The 23,918-nt window shown below is 36.2% G+C and overlaps 1 protein-coding gene across 8 annotated transcripts in view; it reads left to right on the top strand.

Moving 5' to 3' along the window:
• Positions 1-23,918, top strand: part of Stau2 (staufen double-stranded RNA binding protein 2) — a 353,933-nt gene that overhangs the window by 81,480 nt on the left and 248,535 nt on the right. The gene's annotated exons all lie outside the window — the stretch shown is intronic.

Raw genomic sequence — 23,918 nt, 5'->3', positions numbered from 1 at the left:
TTTTTTTTTTTTTTTTTTCTTTTTAAATTCTTTGTCTGAATACATTAATGAACTTGAGTGTTTGTTTACAGGAAATTTACTGGAGGAAGGAAGAATTTACTAGGTCTCTTTGCACATTGCCCGGTTTTGCCATAGTGCAGGTGTCACAGAATTTTGGAAGTGTAGTGAAAATTTCAAAATAATAGTGCCCCTATTGTAAGTCATATAAAACTCACTGTAAAGAATATGGAAAATAGCCAGGTATGTTGGTGCATACTTGTAATCCCAGTGCCACACTGGGCTGTTGAGGCAGGTGGATTACCATGAGTTCAAGGCTAGCTTGGACTACATTGTGAGTTTAAGATCAGGTTTGTCACAAAAAGACAAAACAAAACCAAAAAACACCAAAGAAAAAAGCAAAGAAAAATAATAAAGAATATGGAAAATACAGAAAGATAAAAATGAACAATTTATAATTCCAGAACTAACCACCTTTAATGTTTTAAAGTCCCTTACATCCTATTTTTCTTTGTATAAATATATTTGACCAGATTGAAGTTGTGCTTTTTATGTGCAATTTCTATAGCCATTTATTAAGGTATAATATGCATACAGTGACACAAACCTTTATTATACTATACCTTGATGACTTTATTTGTATATGTATAGTATACCTTTTTTGATGACTTTTTACATATGTGTATTTTGCTGTAATGGCCACCCAGATCAAAGTCCTGTACTCAGATTCCCTTTGTCTGAGGGTTTTCTCAGGCCTTGCTAGTGACACACCCTCCCGGAGAAGTCACCTCTGCTTTGTAACCACAGATTAGTTTCGCTTGAATTTTGTACAGATAGACTCGTGGAGTATTTACTATGTGCCTGGCCCTTTTCATTCTGTATAATGATGTTCTTTTTCTGTTGTTTGTTTTGTGTGTCATCTATGTTGCATATTTGAGTTTTGTTCCTTTGTACATGTATACTGTATCTTAATTTGTTTATCCTTCATACATATTGCAGTGCCTTCTTTCACCCAATATCACCTAATATAATGTGCATTTTCCATATTTTTAATCCTCAAAAATGTTTTTAATAGCTCTGTGTGATCATATGGTTAGGGTATATTGTATGATTCTATGCCTAGTTGTAGCCCTCCTCTCTTCTTCCTGTCCTTCCCCTCTCCATGTTAGGGATCAAACAGAGGGCTTGTGCTAGCCAACTACTACTGAACTACAGCTCAGCCCCCAATCTTCTGGTTTTTTAAAAAGAAAGTCTTTCATTGCTTTTGTCCAAGAAATTCTTAGACAAAGAATTCTTTGCTGAAGCTTTTGTTATGATTTTGTGTTATTTACTGACAATGAAGCTGTTGTGCAGAGAGTGTTTTGTCCATAGAGAATATTTTGTCTGTATAGAATCTGATATTTTTAGTTGTCTTTAATTGTATCCATTTAAAGCATAGGCCTATTCAAATTGTAAATAGTTCTTTTAAGGTCATTGCTCAGGGTCTCTTAAGAAAAACTTGAACAGTTCCTTAGACTTCTCTCCTATCGCCCCAGAGAGTACCTGGGGGAATTGCTGACGTGCTGTTCTCCCCACCCCCACCCCATGGCTTGTATTGGCTTTCAGTGTTCCTGTGATTTGTGATGTCTCCTCTCCATGAGATGCTGGCTGAAACCTGCAGTTAGTGACTGTAATTCACTTTGGCCCAAACCCTTTGCTGTTTGTTGTTTTCTGGTATGAGGCTCTGTGGTTCCCTTCCTCCTTTGTAGCACACCAACTTCTGACTGTAGTGCATCCTAGCCTAGCTTGGTGTGCACGTCACATAGAAAGGGTGGGAACTGAACTTTTTTTTTTTTTTTTTTTTTTTTGAGGTAAGTTTCTATTACAGTGCCGGGCTGGCCTCAAGCTTATGATCATTCTGTCTCAGTCTCCCAAGTGCTGGAATTACAGTCATGTGCCACCAGGCCTTGTTGTTTTCTTAGAGTAGTTTCTTTCTCTGTCTTTCTGTCTTTATTTAGTCTTAGGTTACCTAGTGTATAAATAAAGCTAGTTGTCCACTTTAGCATAATAGATACGTTTAGTATTCCTTAGAAAGGAATAGGCTATTTCATACTTGTTGAAATTTTATTTGTAATGTACTATAATGAATAGATTTCATGAGTATTATGTTTTAACATTTGTTATATTTTAATATCTGTGGTCCTTCATTGAAATTTTGCAGTGAATTTATTATTTCTATGTGAAAGAAATGTGCTAAAGCAGTTAGAAATCAAGCGGTAATTCCTGTCCTGCGTGAGGCTCATTTTTTGGTAGGCGAGAGTCATGAATACGGTGTATCTTAGACTAGGCCTCTTAATGGTCAGAAGGGATTTTCCCTACACAGAGGCCAGACCTAGCCATTACTAAGCAGGTTGTTGGAATTTCACACAGATCTCACTTTGCTGGTGACAACACCTAATTGCATTACAGGGCATTGGGAGCCGAAGATGAGAGGAGACTTTCCAGGTTAGTCAGTAGTGTTGAGGCGGAGGAATGAAAGGTTAGGAAGTCTAAGAAACTGGTATTTAGGATTTTTTAAAAGTCCCTCTCATTTTTTATTTATTAAATATAGCTATCTTACAATACTGTTTTTTCTTTGTTCTTTGATGATGAATTTTCTCTTTTTAAAATCATTTAGAGGCCTCAGAGGACTGATTATTATTATTATTTTTTAAAAATATCTGCTGTGTCTTATGGGAGAAGGAAAAGGATTTTTGCTTGGGCAAACTGAGGAGGATATTATGTGGATTCTAAAATACCTTTCTCCTTTTGTTATGGGTAAGATGTTTGACAGCAGTGGTGCCTCCTCAAATCTTTCTTTCTCATTTGAGGCATTCTTCAGCAACATATAAAGTAGAAAATTCAAACGTTTATATGATACCACAAGGTAAAGATAGGACAACATTTTTTGCTTGTGCTAGTTAGCTTTAATAATTTGTACTTACAGTCTAAGAAGAGGAAAAGTTTGTTTATTTATTTTTGGTACTAGGGATTGAACTTAGGATCTTGTGCTTGCCAAGCAGGCACTTAAGCCTGCTGAACTATGTTCCTGGCCCAGAAAGTTTATTTTGGTTCATAGTTTTGGAGGCTTTGGTCTGTGGTTGGTTGGTCTTGTAGCTTCTGTACTTATGGTGAGGCAGAATGTCATTGCTGGGAGTGTGTGTTGGGGAAACTGTGCAGCTCACAGTGGCCCGGAGTGAAGGGAGAGAGAAGGCCAAGCCCTAATAGTATGGCTCCATGTGAGGAGGTGTCTGTACTCAGGCCCCATGTCCTGCAAGTACCTCTGTCACCCAGAGCTATGTGAGCTAGGAACTAAACTAGTAGCACATGGGCCTTTGTGGGACACTTACCCAAATTATGGCAGTGCTTTGTTCTTTCTTGTGAAAGTTATATAAGTTCATAGGTAGGCTAGAATCAGGCCTCTATAGACAGTTTAATTTTGTATATTCACAGATTTGAAAAATCATGATTGCTTGGCAAATGGCCATTTCTGGTACCTTGATCTGCTATGTAGATTTTCAAAGGACCACAACTCAAAACTAGATTATGTGAAAGTGGGAGTTTTGAGCCCATGTAACTGGTAAGTCCCTCAGGGAGGTCTGCAGACATGGTTGGATATAGAGCTTTTATGTAGTTCTTTTCTATTTTTTCTAGCGCTCTCCCTCTTTTTTTTTTTTTTTTTTTTTTTTTTTTTTGTGGAACCGGGGATTGAACTCAGGCCTTTACGCTTGACAGGGAAGTGCTTATTCCACTGAGCCATCTCCCCAGCCCCTTTTTTCTAGCTCTTGTCTCATTTTTTCCTGTGCTTGATTTTATTTTTTCAGAGAAGCTTAATCTTATTTGTTGTTCCTTATTTGTGACATAATCTATAGTTTGGATTTACAGTCAGTACTAAAGGATGAAGAAGTTGCTTTGTTTTAGTCATTCTTAAAACACTGCCCAGCCAAGAATTTATTTTTCAAAATGAGCATAGTGGGAGCATACTGTAACTGCCTAAAAGGTTTATGCTCTCAGTCTGGAGAGAAATGACAATTAGCTCTACCCAAACTATTATGGAAAGCACATGGGAAGGGGGGATTTAGAGTTGAATCAACGACCTTCACACTGAGTTACATACTCAGTCCTTTATATTTAGAATGTTATTTATTTTTATTTTGAGGCAAGGTCTCTCTAAATCACTAAGTTGCCCAGGCTGGCCTTTAGTCCTGTGACCCTCCTTGTCTCAGACTCCCAGAGGTCTAGGATTACAGGCTGTGCCAGGAGGCTTGGGGGGCACAAGAGAATGGTTCCCCAAAGGAAAACATTCTAAGGGAAGATTATTTTTATCAAGTCAGTTTTGGAAAAACAAATTTGATTTTGACTATGTTGAATTTAAATTGTCAGTGGAACATTTAGGAATGTTTAACACCCTTCAAGACTTCAACAAAAGACATGTGGAAGTTATTGTTGAGGGTTTATTGAAAGGACACCTGGGAAGAGGTATAGTTAGTGTCCAGAATTTTAAGAACAGGTTGTGTAATTCTCTTCAGAAAATGGCATTATTTAGGATTCAACCTAAGTTTGAGTGACTTATGAGGTCTTTGTTTATCAAAGAGAGTATCTCTCGCTCTGTATGTCATTGCCCAGTTTGGAGCAATGTTATGGTGTACAGCAGTGCCCGGGGTCACTGCAGTCACCACATGTGCTTAGATCAACAAGATGCTGTGGTTGTGTCAAGAAGATGCTTGGCTGCCTTTGGCTAATGTGTCAGATTGAAAAGTAAACACTTGCAGCCAGTGTGGTAAAGTTACTTTGATGTAACATGTGTCAAATAATAATGGCAGGTTGAAAAACAAGGAGAGTTTGGACTATTTTGCCTAAAAGTTACTACTTGTTCCTATTGTTGGAGCTAAGCCTCTGCTTAAATTTTCTCTGTAGCAATGGGAAATAAATCTGTGCGATTTGGAAAGAATTTTATAGATAGCTGTGGCTACCAATGGAAATTCAATAGAGTGCAAGTGTTTTTTTTCTTTTTGAGACAGAGTCTTACTTTATAATTCAGGCTGGTCTTAAACTCATTATATAGTCCCAGTTGGCCTCCAACTCACAGCCTCCCAAGTGCTGGTATTATAGGAGTGAGCCAGAATGCCTAGCTAGAGTAGAAGATTTTTAAATGTCTGAACTATATCATTACGTTAATTATGAGTAAAATTAGAAGTAACTACAGTTTCGGCTTATGAAAATAGCTTTTATATTATACAGATTAAATACTGTACCTGTTTCTTGAATGCTTGGGACTAGAAATGTGTCAGATTTTTACACTTTTTTGGGTTTTAGTATATTTTCATATGCATGAGGTATTTTGGATATAAGACCCAAGTCTAAACATGAAACTCATTTATGTTTTGCACATACCTTACACACATAATCTGCAGGTGATTATTTATTTATTTATTTATTTATTTATTTATTTATTTATTTATGTTTTGGTGGTACCAGGGATTGAACATGGGACTTGTGCTTGCCAGGCAGACGCTTATGCAGCTGAGCTGAGTGCCCGAGCCTTGAAGATGGTTTTATACAATAATTAATTTTGTATATGAAACAGGTTGTATACATTGAACTGTTGGGCTTGTGGCAGCATTTCAGTGCTCACAGTGGTTCAGATTTTGGAACATTTCAGATTTGGGTTTTTGGGTTAGGAGACAGGGTCTTTTTTCTTTTGTTTTGTTTTTGGTGGAACCGGGGATTGAACTCAGTCCCTTGTGCTTGCCAGAGAAGCTCTTATTCCACTGAGCCATCTCCCCACCCTGGGTTTTTGGGTTAGGGATGCAAGTTTTAACCTGTACATTTTGAAAATTCATGTTATATAGTTTGTAAGGTTGGTGTGCTGTTTATTTTGAGAATGTTCAAACTGTCAGCATAAGGATTCTTCACTGCTCATAATACCTTTCAAAAAAGTGTATTAGAAAGAACAGTTTAAAAAAAAAGAGAAAAAAAAAAGAAAGAACAGTTAAGAAACACAGAATTTTTCTAGTAGCAAGAATGTAAACAGGTATAAACCTATGGTTTTGGTTTCTACCACCAGGTGGTGCTTGTGTATAAACAAAATGGCCAGGCTGAGTGAGTTCACTTTGGTTACTATGCCAAGGCCAGTGGCTGACAAATGACAAATGAAATTACCAATATTTGATTTTACTTGGACTTGTAAGTATGTGGTAGGATTTAACCTAGTAGAAAATAGTCAGTGAAATATGTAACTTTAATATCTCCTGGATGAATGAAATGAGTATTAAGTGGTAAAAAGCAGAAATTTGTTCTGATAGTTGCTTTGCCTTCTGTATACTGTAAGCCTTGGTTTGAGGAATGCAGTCTTTTCTCTTGTAGCATACTTTACATATAGAAATCATTGAACTTTTAAAAATGACTTCATCATGAAGATATCACTTTATAGAATATAAAACAAAAAGCCTGCAGGAGAAGTAGGGGTATTTTATTTGATCAAAGAAAGGTTAAAATACTTTACATTAAAATATAAATACTCAGAGCCAGCGAGATAGCTCCACTGACTAAACACCTGCTTAGGCGAGCTCACAGACCACAGTTGGATCCCCAGCACCACAGGCCGCAGGGCCCCGCCCCTGGGTGCGCTGAGCCGGCCACAGAGTCCTGGCGTGGTGGTACATGCCTGTAAGCCCAGTGCTGGGGAGGCTGAAAACAGGAGGATCACTGTGAGTCGAACTGCAGAGTGAGACCCTGTACCAAATACATTAAAAAATAATACTCATAAACCAGGTAAGAGAATTTGAACGGGTTACCAAAGCTGGCGTGAGAAAAAGTGAACTTAAGATGAATATACCACATGATCACAGATATAAAAGTCCTGGAACATATTAGCAAATTAATTTATCTGTTGGCTGTGTGACCCTTCCCGGAAGATTGCTGATCTCTAGGACATGGAGGCAAGAAGTAGAGCCATCTCTGTTCAGCAGCCATTGTAATGATTTGGAAAGTGTACTCTTGTGCTTGCTTCAGTGGCACTTATGATAAGATTGGAATGAAGGGATACTCTTTCCAATAGTTAGTTGTAAAGTTTGGTTTTCTAGGCAGAAACAAACCGGTCTCCAAAGATTTCTTAGAACATAAAAAAATGAGTAATGAAAAAGTTGAGAATTCAAATGTCATCAAAATTAAGAACTTAGTACTTAAAAAATCACTGTTAAAAATGAAAAAATGGGGGATATGTTACCACACACCTGTAATCACAGCCACTTGGGAGGCTGAGGCAGGAGGACCCCAAATTTGAGGCCACTTTGGGCAACTTAGTGAGATCCTCATCTCATCTCAAAATAAAAAATAGAGCTGGGAATGTAGCTTAGTAGTAGATTTTACTTAATATGTGGGAGTCCTGGCTATGCTATTATACTGCAAAAAAAGTGAAAAAGCAGGACATGTATGGAAGGAAAACATTCACAATACATGCATTTGAAAAATAATCTGTCTCCAGAATATGTAAAGCAGTGGCTACAGCTTAACAAAAAGTAATAGACAAGGGCAAACATTCAAATAGATCCTCACAAAGGATGAGATAAGAATGTTTAAAAATCATGAAAAGATGCTCAAATCAGGAGTTACCTTGGAAATGCAAATTAAAACCATAGCTGTGTTTCTCAGAGGACTGATAGCACCAAGTGCCGGAGTAGGGCAGCGAGTGCTGGGTTGCTGCTGGGAATGCGAAGTGGTCATCTTTGCCAGAATCTGTTACTTTCATTTGAAGTTAAACATTTACCATTCCATCCAGTAGTCTCACACTTGGGACATGCACACAGCAGCATCTTTATCCTCACCCTAAATTAGGAACACCCCAATGTGTACTGCCCGGTAAATGGTTAAGCAGATTGTAATACAGCCATGCCTCAGAATAACATTCCACAGGAAAACTCCTTATCCGTGTAACAATATATGTGACTCTCAAAATCAAACTGAGCAAAAAAAAAAAAAAAAGCTAGCTACACAGTGAATATAATGTTTCCTGCACAAGGAAATCTTTTGGGGTGATAAAATGCTGCATATCTTTTTTTTTGTTTTGTTTTTGTTTTGGCTTTTTTTGGCGGAACCAGGGATTGAACTCAGGCCCTTGTGCTTGCCAGGCAAGCGCTTATTCTACTGAGCCATCTCCCCAGTCCATGCTGCATATCTTGACTTTGGTGTTTGTTGTATTGTACAAGGTAGACTTCATAAGGCACTTCTCAGAAGAAGAAGTGCAAATGGGAAGTAACTGAAAAAATTCTCAAGATCACTGGTCACTTGAGAGATGCAAATTAACAATACTGAGATTCCATTCTCACTTCAGAAAGAATGGCTTTTACCAAGAAAACAGCTAATAACACACACTGGCGGGGTTGTGGGGAAAAGGGAAGCTTTCTCCAGCTGCTGGCGGGAGGGTAGACTGGCACAGCTGCTGTGGACATGAGTGTGGAGAGTCCTCACGCTAGGATTGAAGGTCCCATCTGACCAGCTGTTGTGCTCCCGCATATCTTCTGAGTATCAGAAGAATTAAAAGCATCATATCCTAGTGGTATATGTGTATCCATGTTTGTAGTGACACAGTTTGTAGTAGCTAAATCTTGGATGCACCCCAGATGCCCATCTACTGATAAATGGATAAAAAAAGATGTTTCTTTTTTATATAATAGAGTATTACTCAGCTATAAAGAAAGACAAAATTGAGACATTTATAGCTAAGTGGATGGACCTTGAGATCATAATCATAAGTGAAACAAATGGGACACACATGTATAAATATCACACTATCTCTCAGTGTGAGAAACTGAAATTGTAAGTATCAACCAAAATGTACGATACTGTGAGATAGGAAGGAGTTGTTGAAAAAAATAAAGGGAACTAGGGAAGGGGGAGAGCAGTGGGAAGGAAGGAAAAGAAAACAACCAGAAAAGAAGGATACAAATCAAAACAGAGCTTTGAGGGGGCTGGGGAGATAACTCAGTGGGATAAGTGTTTGCCTGGGAAGTGCAAGGGCCTGAGTTCTATCCCTGGTACCACTGAAAAAGAACCAACCAAACAAAAAACCAAAACAGAGCTTTGTGAATAGAAAGGAAAAGAGGTTTAAAAGGAGGGGACAGGAATGTGAAAAAAAAAATCAAAACTTATGTACAAATACAAATTCTGTATAGTGAATATAATTGTATACCTAAATTGTACCAATAAACTTAGTTTTCTTTAAAAAATCATAAAATTATGAACTTAAAGTAGGCATATTTCATTGAATATATTTTATTTCAAAATGGATTTTAAAAGTATTTTATAATGTTCCATTTTATTTGAAACTAAAGGTATTTGTAAGAGTCATAGTTTTGCTATTCAAGTGTTTGGCCAGAAACACTGAGAATGTCTTTGGGAGGCTAAACTAGTACTTATCTCATAGGGTATTTGGGAATCAAGTGGTTTTGCATGAAATTATGCAATAATTGTTGTTAGCCATTTTTATATTGTAGTTGCTATAGTCCAGGTCAATAGCTCTGTAGATTTCAACCATCTGATTCTTAGTTAAGTCATCCAAAAATTGAGAATAGTGTTTCTTTGTAGTGCTGGTTTTAAAATTTAATAAAGTAGGTCATGAACCATATATGGATCATTACCTTGCTGTACCATAGTGTAATTCCTTAAAGGAATCTGAGTGCCACTGCCTTTGCAGTGATATTAGCATTCGGAGAGATTTTAAACAATTTATCTTTGCCCAATAAAAATCAAGCTATGACTGTAATATTCTGAGTATTTGATTCTGTATTGAAAATATGGGCACATTGGTTTTGGTTGGAACTTAGTTGGACCTGCAATAATACTATTGTTGTAGTTCAGATAATTGTTTTTCTCCTGGAAAACTGCATATGAGGAATTGTTAACTTGAATTTACATCTGTGGCGTTTTGTACTTGGATGCTGTCTTTCGTGCACATGCCTCTTCTGCCTTGGCTGAGTTTCATGGCTGTTTGTTTTAGCTTTGTTCTGTCAGGGTCGTGGTTCGGCTAGTCTGTGTTTTCTGCTGTGGAGTTGTTCAGCGCCAGGAACTTGGAAATACATTTCCTATATAGAAATTTAGGACTCGCACTGCTTTGTTCTGCTCTGAGAAACAGCAGGGCAGCCTGAAGAGTCACCACATAATTTTGGATTATCTATGTTTATTAAATAAAATAAATTTTATGTCCTACAAGTCTAATATTTGTATATCCTCCTTAAATGAAAACAAAAGCAGAAGCAAATAAAGCCAGTTCTTAAATTTAGAACATCTTGGTTATTGTGGGTTGACAATCTGAAATTTTTTTGCTACTTTTTAAAAATGCTGTTGAGACCTTTTTTGAGTTCTTTAGGTTAAAAATTTAAACATTATTCTCCACAAAGGTGAGTGTAAAGAACATGTACCAACAAATACATTATTACTATATTCCTCAAGTTGGGTTAAAAGAGCTTAATTCTTCTCAGCACTTGGAGGTTGAGGCAGGAATATTTCCATGGGTTTGAGGCAGCCTGGGCTATATGGTGAGTTCAAGGCTAGCCTACACTACATAGCGAGACCCTGTCTCAAAAAGAAAAAAAAAATTCTTTAGAAAATGTGACCATTAATTAAATTTATACCTTTTTCATCATAAAGTTTTTTTTTTTTTGTCTAGAATAGGGCAAATAAATAACATTCCCTGTTCTGTAATTAGTAGAGGCTAATTTTATAAATCTTGTTCAAGATCTGAAAAATGAAACATAGTATCTGACTCACTTTATGTTTGAAGCAGCACTGTCAGACTATTTATAGTTAATTCAGTTAAGCAAAACCTTGCCATAGTAGGTCTTTTTTTTTCTCTCTTCCTTTCTGTTTCTGCACAGAGCTGAACTGAGGGTACTGGGCTATTCTCTCAGCACGGTAGGATGCAAAGGCAGGATGATCCAAATTTGAACCCAGCATGGACAATTCAGCAATTTAGTGATGCCTTTTCTCAAAGTAAAATTAGGCAGGGGTTGTAGCTGCTTGGAAAGGCACTGGATACCATCCCTGGGGCTAAAAAAATAAAATACAGGTACAAAATGACAGTTTATGAAGCTCTGTTGTTATTGCTCTTTTTGAGAAAAGGTTTTTGATAGGCAGTGCATTCTGTCCTTGACTTCGCAGTAACCCTCCTCCCGTAGCCTCCCAAGTACTATGCAGCCCTTTTTTGATGAGGCATGTAATGTACCTGTTCAAGCTTTCAATTTTCAGAATTCTGGAGAAAAATTTGTATATGGGTGTACATTTTAGCCTGAAAAATGTGACGCTTCCCCCCTCTTATTTGGAGAGTTCCTTTCTGAATAAAAAAGACAAAAATGAGACATGTTCTCTGGTAAGTGTTCCTTCTTAATGCTCAATCACTTTCTATGCATTTTCTCCAGCTATTGATTTTTAGAAAAGATTTTATAAAGTTTTTAATGTCATTTGGATTTAGAAATAAAGGTAAGTATGGTTTTTCAGGTAAATACTATGGCTATTAATAATGTAAGTTTATGGTACATGTTTATAGAAGTTTCTCTAATAGTGGTTCTTTTTTTATGAGCAGAATATATTTATTGAAGGAAAGAAAGCTCCTGTTCAAGAGAGGGACAGGAGGGGCCCCGAGCGGGTAGTTCCCCCTGATAATGGTTCTTGAAAATGTAGTATTATACCTTGTAAATTCTAGGTAAAGTTTTGGATGATCATCAAATAGGCAGTGTTCAAATTTTGTTTTTGCATTGGTTACTAGAAACTTATAATGTATTTTCTCATAGAAATTCTGTGATAAATAGTGGCATTGTTTATAAAAAGCCAATAAATAGGCATTTTACTGATAGTGAGAAATTTACGTATAGTAGATCTGATTTTAGCTTTCAAAGAACATTTTTCCTTTGATGCCACCTTACAGCAATCCTCTGCAGCTCCAGCAGTAACAGTAGAGAAGGTTAGAAGGTCCCAGACATATCAGGGATAATAGAGAGACGGTATTCCTCCTGCAACTTAGGCTTTAAATTGTTTCTTAGAAGTAAGATTAACCAGCCAAAAGAAGCGTGAATACCTTAATGTTGAATATGTTGTACAAGGCTCAGAGCTAGGAAGGCACTAGATATCCGTATGTAGAAGTAGTAGACAGAGCTGAATATGGAAACAGAAAGGCAGTGACTCAGTCTGGGGCGCTAGAAGTAAGATGGACCTGATAGCAAGATTACAGTAATTGATTTTTAGCGCAACCCATAAGTTTTTAAGGAATGGGGATGTCATGCTATGCTGACATACTTACTAGCTCTTTCAGGGAAATTTCTACTTAATAGAAATTAATAGAAATCCGGATCCTCCAAATTTGGGGATATACAAGGGATCTAGTTTCTCCTGCCCATACTAACACTTATTTTTCATAATAGCGATCCTGATGGATATGAAATTGTCACATTAATTGTAACACTCTCTTGGTTCTAGATTTTTGTTTGGGGACACATTTTTCCTCACTCTGAGTCTTTGCGACTAGGATAGATTGATTCATTTAGTATGCAAATGTCACATCACTCAACAGTTCTTAAGAAGTACTACACTGGTGAAAACAATGATGAATACGGTATTGCCTTAGCTCTCGAGTTGATAGCCTGGTAGGGGAGTACCAGTGATCAGGAGCCAGTAAGAAATGGCGTGATGACCGTTCCCACAGATGCCTTGGAAGTGGTAACTGAGGCAGGATATCTAATTCAGTTGAGTCCACAGGATAAGGCACAGTATCTCCAAAACTTCTCCTCATTGCTCTAGAAGTATTAGCTGGTGCAGTTAGAAGAGAGATGAATTTATAGCAATAAGATGCAGGAATCCACAGCTATATGTGGCTTTAATTTGAGCAGTTTGTTCCTGGTAGTCAGCTGTAGTTCAATGCTCTGAAATGGAAAATTCCAGAAATAAACAAGTATATGTTTTGAATTGTGTGGTGTTTAACTAACATGAGGAAATCTCTGTAGCCCAGGGTGCGAGGCATCCCTTTGTCCAGTATGTTTTTTATGTGCTATTCCTGTTCGTCAGTCGCCATCTTGGTTATTAGATGAGCTGTTGCCATGTCACAGTGCTTGTTTTCAAGTAACCCGATGACCTTTATTTTACTTAATGATGACTCCAAAGTGCAGGCGTAGTACTGCTGGCATTTGAATATGTCTGAAGAAGCTGTGCAGTGTTTCCTTGAAGTGAAAAGGGTGAAAGTGGGTTAAGATATTGTGAGAAAGTTTTGTTTGGTAAAAATTGACTGCTGTGTTATTTGGCGCACAGATATTCAGAAGTGCCCTGCGCTATGTTGTTTCGTCATGTACAGATGATAACTGCAGTGGCAGCTCATGGTACAGTTCCCGTGTAGCTTTGAGGTCACAGAAGTACCACTTCTGTATGGCTGAGGGTGTGACTGAGCGGTGAGACACCTGCCTTGCCTGAGACCCTGAGTTTAGTACCCAGAACCACAAAGATGCCATCGTATGTCCATAAATTTTAATTAGTATGCATATTGTGATGCCTAGAGTTGTGATGGAACTAGCAAAAAAAAATGACTTTTAGAAATAAAATAACACACGTTAAAATTCTGTGTGGACAGTGGAATAAATTGCAAGTTCAAGAAGATAAAGTGATGTCAAAGGCAGGATATATTTAACAGGGTTTTTATATTTTCTTCAATAGATTAGGGTAAATAGCAAGAGTAATACGAAGTTTTATTTTAAAATGTTAGAAAGTACATTCTTTGTGTTTATAGAAGCAAGTATATAAATTTCTAATGAAAAATTATATCTGTTAAGTAATATTTTAGATATAATAAAACACAAGAATATATATAATTGGGACTGGGGCTATAGCTCAGCAGCATAAGTGCCTGCCTGGCAAGTGTAAGGTCCTGAGTTTGATCCCTGGTACAACAAAACAAAACAAAACAAAACAAAACAAAACAAAACAAAACAAAACACACACACGTACATATATATGTATATATATAATTTTCAAATTTTGCATGGGATATAAGCATTTAATTTGAATAGTACTGCTGTAAACTCATGAAAGAAGCTAAATTGAGAGCTGTTACAGAATGCATGGTAGATTTTTGTCTTTTTACATTATATGCAGACATAATTTGAAAATGGTCTGATAATTAAGAGTCTTGAATATGAATATAGTTACTCTCATGAGGTCATGTATGCTGAAAATTGAAACCTTATTCTTTGGTATTTAATTAGTGTAATTTTTCTTTTTTAAAAAATAAAATCATTACCTTTTGGGGATAGTCCAAGTAAAACTATTTTGAGCCACTGGAGGGCAGCATAAATTTGTCGTTGGAATTAGTTTTTCCAGCGAGTACTTTTGAGTGACAAACTTAATATTTGCATCTTTGAATAAATTGCAAGTTTTTAGTTAGAATTGAGATCTTTCATTTGAATTTTTGAAAATTTATTAGTTTGTGTTTGTAGTACATTATGTTTACATTCCTTGTGGGGAGTTGTTACAGCATGAGGTAAAATGTCTTTATTCATTTGCTTTGTTCTCTTTTCCTTTCTCTTCTCACTATCACCTGATTCCATCCCTTATTTTGGTGCATATTTGTAGTGTGTAATGTTTACTATAATAAAATCATGATGGTATAAAAATAAGTTCTTTGTTTTCTTCATTTACCTCTCTTGTCCCTAAACATTCCTGTAGTCCCAACACGGGGAGGCTGAAGCAGGAGGGTCACTTTGAGTTTGAAGGTAGCCTGGGCTGCATAATAAGTTCAAGGCCATCCTGAGCTACATAGCAATACTCTTGTCTCATAAAAATCTAGACAAAGAAAAATAAACAGCTAATTTTAAATATTCTTAAAGTTGTCATGGAGAAAACTTTTAAGTGGTTTGTAGCTCAGATGGCATGTTAGATTTTCCTGCAAAGCATTAAAAATTCTGATGCCCAGGCTCTATGTAGACTAATTAACTCAGAATTTCTTGTGGAGGTCTTGAACACCAGTGTTTCAAAAATTCTTTGGCTCCTGGAGGTTAAGGCAGGATCATCTCAAGTTTGAGGCCAGCCTGGGCAACTTAGCAACCTAATCAGTTTCTGTCTTAAAAATGGGGGTGGGGAGAGGGTATGTTTCAGTGTACTCCAGGTTCAATCTCAAGTACAACTAAAAACAAGTTCTGTAGGCGACTCATATGTCGTTATTGAAATAGTGCTTCCCCAACCCAAGTATGTATTACTTTCTTTTTTCTGTTTTGTCATTCAGCCTGGCTTTGAACTCACTAGATATCCCAGGCTGGCCTTGAATTCGGTGGCAGTCCTGCCACAGCGACCCCAATGCTGGGATTACAGGTGTGGCGTACCTCCTCTGGCCCATCACTCACTGTTAGCATCAAGGATTATGAGATGTGGATTTAAGTAGTAATAGAACGTTCTGAAAAAGATTTAAGTAGTTACAGCTTTTGAAACAGGTAAAATTGAAGGTGCAAATTATAGTTAACTACAATTCTCAGGAAATCAAGTTTTTTGGACAGCCAAGTTTCCCGAATTAGTGACCGTTTATATCCATTTTGGAAATGAAAACTTAGCTTATTTAGATAATTTTGGGTAGTTTTCCTTCCTAAAATTATGGCACATGTTTTTCATGTTGTTAAACAGAAAATTCTATAATTACGAGCATAAAGAATCCTTCATATAGTTTCTCTATCAACCTTACAGACATCAGCCTTACCGTAAAGCTCAGGGGGTACATGAGTGCTTTGTTCCTAGGCCGGATCCTTCTAGCCATCTGTTTCTGGGCACCTGTCTGCCATCACTTTCTAAGTCGCTGTTGGCAGACGGATTGGCACATTAGCGCTGTCTGCCCTCGTGTGCCTCTGCATAGCAGCATTTGCCCCTCTGTGATGACTTCACATCGCTGTTGCTTTGGGAGCGTATTGTATTTAGAAGTAGAGTAAAAAGTAGAGTAAAAGACTTGACTTAGGCTCCAAAGTATTCCTATAAATGTGGAATAATACATAAGCTCTAATGTGCCAATTTTTTGTGAGAATTTTTCCCCTTATGTTTTAAGTAAAAATATTCATTTTCAGCAAAATGAGTCTGCCAGATAGCAGAATATATGAATCTGTGTGTGTGTGTAAAATGAACTACTATTTTGGTTGGGATTACACAAAGATAATAGTTGCTTTATTAAAATGAATAAAATCACATATATCAAAGAAGACAGATCTCTTGGGGATCTTTTTTTTCTTCTGAATATGAAACTTATTTTTCTTCCTCTTCATATGTGTTAAAATTTTTTAAAAAGCTTTCCAAAATGAGAATATTTGTTAGTAAGAAATGCATACTCTGGCCCTGCGTGCCGCCCACCTGTCACAACATTACTCACATCACCTCTGTGAGGGCGTTTCTGTGCTGGTTTGATCGTTCACCCGGCATTGCCTCTTTTCAGTTCATCGTCCTTATGTATGTCTGCCTTCTGTTTCTGTCCTTGCCTTCAGAGTCTGCTGGGGACTAAAACAGAAACTTCCTTTAGTAACTTTTTGATGTCTAGATGTTTGTTGATTATTTTAAAAAAAATCAAAAAAGGCAAGAAAATAAAGACTGCAGAATCTTTTTCTGTAGAAGAAAAAAATAACCTTTTTTTTTTTGGTGAGTTGGGAATTGAAAATCACGAGGTAAATGTTGGTTCCACATTAAAAATTCCTAGTATCACTGCCTGGTGTATAAGTAGTAAATGTTTTGTCTTTAATAATTTTAAATAGAGATGCAAACATCATCTGCTTGGGCTTTGTCTTTGTCTTTACAGTGCTTGGATCCAATTCAGGCTAGAGAGAGTTACATCTCCACCCCTTTCAGGGGTGTTATAGGAAGGTTTCTTTTCTTTTTTTTTTTTTTTTGGAAAGTTTCTTTCTTTGGTTTGGGGTAGATGAATAACTTGCAAAACATTCTTGACTCTGGCTTGTGTGGAAAGGAATATATTTTAGTAGTGTAACTCATATATATGCATTTACACAAATAGAACTAAAGATTTATGAAGCAGTAATACTGTCATATAATACTTTTAATAATTTTTGTTCTGTTTTATTTTTTAAATTTTTTTTTTTTGTGTGTGTGTGTGTGTGTGTGTGTGTGTGGCCAGCTCAGCCCACCAGGGGGCGGGGCTGGCTGGCATGTGGTGCTGGGGGATTGAACCGTGGTCCCTGTGCTTTGCTAAGCTTGTTCTAAGTAGGTGCTTTAGACCACCGAGCCATCTCACCAGCCCCTGTTCTGTTTTATTAAGTTATAATGATTTCTTAACATACCTAGTAATGGATCGTAATTTATACTTCATAAAATGTGTATTTAGATAATTTACAAAGTGTCTTCCAACGCTAAATTCTGTGTTACGGTGAATCTGTAATCATGTAGAGAATCAAAGATTATCATAGAATAGCTGGGAACCAGATTAAATTAAGAATGATAATAGGAACTTCCCTAACACATTGGAATGTCTACTTTTCCCCAAGAATGTCCAGTATTATCAGTTACCCAAAAGGTAAGAAAAAAGATGAATGTAGAACTAAATCTGTGCTTTAGTTTATACTGTTGTACTGATATCCTATTTTTAATTTTGCCCAAGGTACTGTGGTTATGTCATTTGCTAACATCAGAGAAAACCATTCCAAAATTAAAAATGTATACAACAGTATTTTTTTTCATTCAGTATGCCTCTTTAATTTTAATTTCAGAAACATCTTTATAAGAATAATGTTTTGATAAGCTATCTGTACTTCCCAAAGCCCAGTCAAATTGGCGCATAAAGGTCACTGTAACAATAGGAATAACAATAGTAGTAACAAAACCATATTGAACACTGAGTCTATGCTAGGATGTGTTCTTAGTTCTCTACCTGTGTACTGTAAGAAACGTCATTTTTATGTGCCAAATACACCACGAATTATTGTGAAAAAGACAAGGTGAATAAAACATGTTCCATAATTGTTACATATAATCTGATATTTCCAATGTAAATTATGAATGATATATAATTGAAAGTTTTTATATTGCAAAAGTCATGTCAAAAGACAAGAAAAACAACCAATGAGGAAAACCATTTAGTTAAAATATATTTTTAAAGAATCTATATATTTTTCTGTTGGAAAATGTATGATCATATATAAATCCATTTTCCTATTGAGTCTTTTTATTTATTTTAAATAAGTATTTGTATATGAAGAGCATTAACCCTTTGCCATGTATATTTCAACTAAATGTTTTTCCTTATTGTAAGTAGTTAGAATATTATGAAAAGCTGTCAAAAACAGGTAATATATAGTTATAGTTGGGTGCATATGTGTGATAAAATGATACATTACATTTTAAAAGTTTATCAAAGTGTATTTTTAAAGAAGACAGATATTTCTAGTAAATGAAATAAAATCTAATTTAATACATATATGATTATTTAATATCTGTAAAATACTTATAAATCTCAATACATGTGCTTATGAAACACACCAGAAGGTATACACTTGAATGTCACAGTACTAATTAAAATTTTTTAAAAAAATTTTAGGACTTGGGAGATCAAGTGCAAGGTCCTGAGTTTGATCCACAGTACCAAATCACTTTTTAATTGATCAAATTTAATGAAAGAAAAAAAAAATCAATGAATGACAATTGGCCTAAAACAAAAAGCAAAGACTTATGAAAATAAATTTTACTATATGTTTTCAAAGTACAAAACATGTTATTAGATACATATAGATAATAAAATGGTGATAGTAAAGCAAATTAACATATAGATTGTCACACTTTTTTGTGTATTACAAGAGCAGCTATAATCTGATCATTTAGCAAATATTAACAGAACTCACTGGCATTAACTGTAGACTTTTTATGTTGTATGTATATGTAGAACAGTATTTTTACTTATGTGCTGTCAAAAATAATATACCTTCCCTCATACGCGGAACTTTAAAAAGGAAGAAATGACATTGAAGTAGAAGGGGGACATTAGGAAAGTAGAAGGGAGTAAGACGGAGGGAAAAGGAAAGAGGAAGGAGGCCAAGGTGTGACAGAAACCTGCTCTGTATAACTAATGTGCATTATTTGAAAAATAAAGGACATTAGAACTAGTGAAAAAATGATATCGCAGAACCCCAGAGTTTTGTATTGTTTGGAAGTTCTTACTGTGCTGTATCAGTGGTCTGCACTAGAAAGTTCACTGTCCTCAAATTTTTTAATGACTTCTATGATTAGAAGATGAGACATAGTAAATAGTATTAAACTTGAGTTTGTTAATCCTATTTGATGGCTGTGTGACAGTTTTTAGGAGTTCAGAAGAACTAAGAAAATAATTAGTTTAATGAAGTTAAAGAAGATTTTAAGTTATGATGTAAAGGTGGGCTGATATCTTTTTTGCAATCCTTACTGCATTTATTGAAATAAAGTACAAAGCTGGATAAGTGAGTATAGAAATAATTTCTAGAAAATTGCAGAAGATTTGTATCAGCAGAGCTCTGTAGGAGGACTTGTGGGGAGCAGTGTTAGCCAGTCTGCAAAATAGCATTCTTTACCTGAAAATGTGAAGTAAGAATAATTTGCATGAAGTGATATGACACTGGAAAATATCACGCGGGGGCTGTTTATAAAGTCAACTTGGAAATAAGAGAATATTTAGGAATCTTGGCCTTTGTTTTGCATTTCTAGACTGTTACACCACTGAACCTCATATACATATCATATATGTATAAGTTATAGAACTAGGACTTAAATCTACTCTGACTCCACAACCCACTCCATTAATGCTATAAAATAATTTTATTTGATATTTTTATTTATTTATTTTTAGTCAACGTGAAAATTTTTTTGTTTTTTTTAAAGAGTTTAAATTATAATTATTCAAATTAAAACAACACTGAGATTCCATCTCACCCCAGAATGTAAAAATTTTAATTGTTTACTGCTACTTTCAAAAAAACTGTTTTTATTTTATATTTTGAATACTGTGAAGTAAAACAAAGTCAGTTATTGATTGGTTAATTGATTGATTGATTGTCTTTTTGAGACAAGGTTTTGAATGCAGTTCAGGCTGGCCTTGAACACTTTGTAGTCTAGGCTGGCCTTGAGCTCTTCAGCAGTCCTCCTGCCTCAGCCTCCCTGAATGTTGGGGTTACAGGTGTGCACCACCATGCCCAGTGTAGTCTCAATCAAAGTGTTGTGTGTGTTTTTTTTTCCTAGAATAAAAATTGCCATAAAATTATTGACAAATGAATATGAGAAACAATAGCACTTTACTTTTTTTTTTTTTTTTTTTGCTAGCTCAGGCTGCTTTAAGGGCGGGTCTGGTGCAGCTTGTGGAGCTGGGCATCGAACTGTGGTGCCCTGCACCTGACTGAGTTTACTCAAGCTGACACTTTAAACAACTGAGCAGCCTGCAGGCCCCCAGTACTTTACTTTTTTGAGGTAGAGTTTTGCCTTGTAATTTAGGCTGGCCTTGAACTCATTGTGTAGCCTAAGCTGGATGTAAGCTCTTGACAATTCTTCTGCCTCAGCCTCCTGAGTGGTGATATTAGAGGCATGCACCACTATACCTGGCAGTTTAGAGTGTTAGATGCTGCTAGTTCTGGTTGATGAATTGTTTTATTCTTTTATCTATTTCCTTTATAGAAAAAAAAACGTAATTGGAAATAGACATTCAAAGCGAGTTACAAGACTAAAAATGACAACACTTTTATTTCTCTCCTGTGTACTCGCATCCAATAAGCTTTACACACATGTACTGTGTCAGCTGGGAAATCAGTGCTGGAAAGCATGTGCTGTCATTCTGTTCCATTTTGTTACACATGCCGATGCATGTGATGGCCTCTTCTAAGGTACAGAGCGCCTGGCCCCGCTTGTGTTCCCCCCTGCCACTCTGATAGTCACACCTGTACTCTGCTGCCTTGATCCGGGCCTGGGCGCCCACTCGGCTGGTCCCTGTCTCTCTGCTTCTGGCATCTTGAGCTTGTTATATGAAGAAAGCTGTGTAGTCTGTGACCTTTGGGCGGTACTCTGTGAATGCTGGGTGATGGCACAGCCAGTGGGGATTTTCAACTATACTTTGGTTTCCAGTTTTTAGTTTTTCTTAATAAACTTATGATGAACATTTGTGTTTGGGCTTTTTTAAGAAAGCATGTTTATTTATTTGGGATCAATGCTTAGAGGAGTGCAGCCAATGGGTTATATGTAAGTGTACATTTACTCTTCTAGGAAACTGACACTATTGTCCTCAGCGGCTGAACAGTTTTGTCACAATATTATAGGTGAGATCCAGTTTCTTTTTTTTTCTCACCAGTACTTATTGCTGTCAGTGTTTGTAAAGTTTTGATCATTTGGAGAGCTATTTGGTGATACATCATCACGGCTTTAACTTACATAACAAGGGATGTCCAATAGCGTTTTTTCTCCACCTTGCCCCATTCTATTTTGTGAAATGTCTTGTGTGTCATTTGCACATTTTCCTTTTATTCCCCCCACCATGCGGCTTTGAGGGTTTCATAGATGTTCTATAGTTATTTTTTCTTTGTTGGCAGTGTTGCTTGCAAGCCTCTTCTTGTTTTTCATCCTTTTGTATTGCGGTGCTGCTACTGTGGTGCTGTGGATGGAACCAGGGATCTGCGCATGCAAGGGGCATGCCTGCCCCGGCCTTTACCCTCAGTGTGGCCTTCTAGAGCAATTTTGATATGCTGTATTTCATTTTCATTCAGTTCATGGTAGTTTTAAAATTTCCTTTGATAATCTGTCCTTGACCCATAGGTTGTTTTAGGCATGTTCTATGTGATTTCCAAATGTTTGTGGGATTTTTCCTTCTTGCTGTTCTTATTGATATTTACTTAGATTCCCTTGTGGTCAGAGCTTATAGTCTGTATGACTTCACTTCTTTTAAATTTGTTGAATAAGTTCAGTTCAGAATTCATGTCTGATTCTCATTTTTCCTTCTGAGTGCCTCTCTGCTTTCTAAGATAAGCTGTATAACATTTAGTTTAAAGAATTCTTTATACTGTGTAATCTATATTCTTACCTTTTACAAGTGCTGCTAGTAACATTTTATATGGGCATATTGACATACTTAAATCATATATTCATTCCCCTTTCACTTCAAGATGTAAGAATCTCCATGTAAGTAAATGTACATCTATCTAATACATTTTCACAGTATCTCCTTCTAGTAATATGCCATAATTTATTTATTTATTTTTTTTGGTGGAATTTGTTGCTCTTCACCCTAGAGTACGCAGTAGCACACACCACAGGTCTGAGAAAGTTTTCAAACATTCGGAGTACACTCAGATTTATTGTTTCACTTTACCTAGCCCGTGTTTCCCACAAGAAAGTTAATTCCTTCACCTGGGAGTCTGATGCATATGATTTCCTTGTGTGGCTAAACACATAAAGGAAAAAGGGGCATGGTAGGAAATGAAGATGGAAAGGGGAGGCAGAGTCCGATCCCCCTGGACTATCCTACAAAATTTATTCATCTTCAGAGCAATAGGGAATAAATGTTTCTAAGTAGGAGCAATCCTGGCCACATTGCATGGAGAAACAATAGGAGGAGAGCAAATGGCTCTGAGTAGATTAAGTAGGATTTTTTTGGTCATAAGATATAAATAGCACAAAACATGTGATGATCCAGGCCCTCTGCCAGCCATTGAACAAGAGACAGAAGTGCACAATTCTGCCTGCCACTTAAGGAAGGGGTCACAAAGATTAGAGAGATGATTTCAATCCAAAGGTAATTGCTCTGAAAGAGAATTATAGCATTGTGGGAACATTTAGTCCAGAGGGTTCACGTTTGCAAATCTGAAGTTAATATTTGAACTGCTTTTACAAAGTTAATATTTAGAGTCTCACAGTATTTAAAAATTAACAAGCAAAGGTTAATTCTTTGAGAAAATGTCTCAAAGATGAGACATTTTCTAAGTGTGTTTTAAAGAATTTTAGTTTTTGGGGAGATGTTATCAAGTACTATATACCAAAGAAAGAGGTTGAGTAGGTTTTTTTTAAATTGTCCAAAACATCTTGTAAAGAAAAAAGATCACTAAAGCATATACATAAAAATATTAGCTATGGAAGAACAAAATTAAATAGCATCTTATTTCACATTAGAAAGAAAAAAAAGGACCAAGGGTGTAAGAAACTAGATTAATTAAAGGACTGAAAGAAAAGATGTTCTCTTTGAATTTTGTACTTAGCAAACATTCCTTTGAAAACTAAAAGTAAGATTTTCTAGTTATACAATCTTGAAATATTTTAATACCTCCAGAAGTAGCATATAGGAAATAACAAAGAGCATAATTCAAAAGGCAAGAGAAGGTGCAGTATGCTCCTGGATGAACAATAAAGAGCTTTCAATATGATAGTTATGCAGGATTATATAAAAGATATATTAGATGAACCCTTATTTAAAGGTCATTGCAGATTTCTATGAAACAGTACCAATCTTATGTTGGGTTATACACGTATTTTTTTTTCCATATATGTGTGTGTATATGTGTATAAAAGACAGGGAAGAAGTAATATAAAGTCAACAGAAACTGGAAATATACTTTGTAAAGTTTCTAATACTAGAAGATATCATACAATGTCTTTTAAATAAAGTGTAAGTCAAAGAGATAGTATAAATCTTAGAAGAAAAATTAAGACTAAGCAATATTCAGAAAATTAAATACTAATTAAGAATTAAATGTTTCAAAACACTTGCACAAAGAAAAAGTTTTCATGATAGCAAAGAAGTACTAAGAGTAAAACATACGATAAATACTGGAATGGCAAATAAATGACCAGCACTTCTAACAGTTTGAGGATAGGATATTGCACAAAGTTCTAGTGTGTTGTGGACATGCATAATGACTGTGACAGTTAATGGTGGCTAGGCGTCACTTGTGGAA

This window comes from Octodon degus, unplaced genomic scaffold, assembly GCF_000260255.1.
Source record: "Octodon degus isolate 3935 unplaced genomic scaffold, OctDeg1.0 scaffold00091, whole genome shotgun sequence".
NCBI lineage: Eukaryota > Metazoa > Chordata > Mammalia > Rodentia > Octodontidae > Octodon > Octodon degus.
This window is presented reverse-complemented; position numbering and strand designations above follow the sequence as displayed.